Source organism: Lepidochelys kempii, chromosome 1 (assembly GCF_965140265.1).
Source record: "Lepidochelys kempii isolate rLepKem1 chromosome 1, rLepKem1.hap2, whole genome shotgun sequence".
NCBI lineage: Eukaryota > Metazoa > Chordata > Testudines > Cheloniidae > Lepidochelys > Lepidochelys kempii.
The window spans coordinates 1,539,895-1,542,835 of NC_133256.1; positions in this window are offsets into that span (position 1 = coordinate 1,539,895).

The window sequence follows — 2,941 nt, forward strand, 5'->3', positions numbered from 1 at the left end:
TCATAACTTACCCACTGACACCTGACAGGACATACTTTGTACAACATTTGTTGCAATTGTATAACCATGGTAGGAACCATGGTAGCAATGATAAAAGGTCATATTCAATCATACAGCATCACACCATGTTTTCCTCCCACGATGGTGCGAGAGCTGCTAGCAACCTAAGCAAGGGACATTGCCCGGGTTCTAGCAGGGCAAGCAGCTGGGACACTAGACCCACTAGAGGATGCGAAGAACAGATAAAAAAATGTTTTTCTGCAGGTTTCAGAGCAGCAGCCGTCTTAGTCTGTATTGACAAAAAGAAAAGGAGTACTTGTGGCATCTTAGAGACTACCAAATTTATTTGAGCATAAGCTTTCTGCAGGGACCCTGCTCCTTAGACAAAGACAGGAGGAAAGAGTTCTTGAAAAGTGAAAGGTGGACATCCGTGAACTAGACTGTTTCCTCCAATGTAGCCAGCTAGTCCCCTTGGCTTTGAACCTTAACTTCTGTTTGTCTAAAGCATCTTCCAAAAAGGCTTCCAGGCTAGATCCACAAAGGCTCTTGGGAAAATATTGTATGTAGGTGCTAATGCCTTTCTCAAACCCCGGCTCAGCTGCTGTCTAACCCTGAAGGCGCCGCAGATTCCACCAGTAGCCGGCACAAAGCAACCTGGGGGCTGACGCTGCTCCCCAGCTAACGAGCTGCTCAGAGTCTTCGCTCAGGCCTCAATTCCGCTGGGGGTCTCCAACGTGCTGTTCCCCTGCCCATCCCCCCTGCAGGCCTGATCCGTTAGGCATCCTCAGATCATGCCTCCTGCGTGAGGCCTTGCAGTTCGGGAATGTGTGTATGGACAAGTGTGTCCGTGTGTGTCCGTGTGTGCGTGCACCTGTGTTTGTGCACGTGTATCGCTCTGAGTGCGCGTGTGGGTATGCGTGTGTTAACATGCCCATGTGTGTATGTATTTGCACCCCCAGAATATCCCATAGACCAGTCGCTTAGCACCCTCACGTGGAATGTCGGAGACCCAGATTCCAATCCCTAATCCACTAAAAGTTTTTTGTACTAAGTTGTACAGCTGCAGCCGGAGGCACTGAGGGCCCCACCTGAAATTCTCATTTCCTGCTGCTCAGGGCGCTCACGTGGGGTGTGGGAGACCTGTCTTCAAGTCCCTACTCCAAATGCGGTAGAGCAGAGATTTTGGATCTGGGTCTCCCACGTCTCTCGGGTCACCCACAAGAAAACTCTGACCTGTTCTAGGCATCTCGCTCTCGGAGAGGTCTCACAGCTGACAGTCCCATGTAGAAATAGCCTCCTCTCATCAGCTGGACTCCTGGAGTCACACATCAGTGGGAGTTAGGTACTTAAGGACCTTAGTGAACCATGAGAAAAAACCCACTGGATGATGATTCCCCATGGACATCGCCTTGCTGAGATCTATCAATTAGCCAGTTCTCACTCCATCTAATGAATGCTCTAATGACACTGTCTAGTGCTAGTCTATTAATCTGAATGTCATGTGGAATGAGGTCAAACAACTGGCAATGGCCTAAATGTGGACAAATTAGAGAGAGTCCAGCGGAGGGCAACGAAAATTATTAGGGGGCTGGGGCACATGATTTACGAGGAGAAGCTGAGGGAACTTGGATTATTTAGTTTGCAGAACAGAAGAGTGGCGGGGGGAGGGCGGATTTGATAGCAGCCTTCAGTTACCTGAAGGGGGATTCCAAAGAGGATGGAGTTAAAGGTGGAGGTTCTGTGTGCACGTGTCTAATTCCACTCAGCCGAATTACTGAGCGGAACTAATGTTCCATACTTTTCAGATGGTATCAACAGCTGGTTGTTTTTTTCATGCTTTCTCCAGGGGGTGGGTTAAGGAGCTTGCGGGCAGGAAGGAATTCCCAAGCGCACTTTCCTGGGTTCTCAGGAAGGTTTTTGCATTTGGGTGGTGGCAGTGATAACAGACCAAGGCCAGGGAATCTGTAACCTTGGGGAGTCTTAAGGCAAGCCTTTAGTGGCAAGTATTTTTAAGGTCTTTTGCAGGCCCCCACCTCCTGCATTCGAAATGTCAGAGCGGGCAAACAGCCTTGACAACTGGCAATCAAGATGGGATGTTTTTTCTCAAAGATCTGCTCTAGTTCAAACGGGAATTAATGAAGAACAGCCCTATGGCTGTGGGATGCAGGAGGTCAGAACAGGGTCCCTCAAGGCCATATAATTTACAAATCTTGCCACACCCTGGGTGCCACATTTTGGGTCTGGGCAGGTTGAAAGGAATACAGGAAATTCAATGCTCAAAGATGATTGTTACTCAATGCCACTGGTAGCAAATGAAGCAGACTGCCTGTGATTATTTGTGCACCCCTACTGCTAAGGAGAGAGAAGATGCCCAGGCTGAGTGGGGAGTGGAGCACTGCCGACCGGAGCCAGAGGGGCCGGGGAGCAGCCCAGGGAGGAGTGAGCTGTGTAATCAGGAAAGCCAAAGGAAATTTGGAGTTGCAGCTAGCAAGAGATGTGAAGGGTAACAAGAAGGGTTTCTACAGGTATGTTAGCAACAAGAAGGTGGTCAGGGAAAGCGTGGGACCCTTACTGAATGTGGGAGACAACCTAGGGACAGACGATGTGGAAGAGACTGAAGTCCTCAATGCTTTTTTTCCTTTGTTCTTCAAAGACAAGGTCAGCTCCCAGACTGCTGCCCTGTGCAACACAGTATGGGGAGGAGGTGAGCAGCCCTCCATGGTGAAAGAACTGGTTGATGACTATTTAGAAAAGATGGACATGCACATAGGGCTGCAATACATCCAAGGGTGCTGAGGGAGTTGCAGAGCCATTGGCCATTATCTTTCAAAATTTGTGGTGATCGGGGCAGGTTGAGGGCAATTGGAAAAAGGCAAATATAGTGCCCATCTTTAAAAAAGGGACGGAGAAACCGGTGAACTACAGACCGGTCCGCCTCACC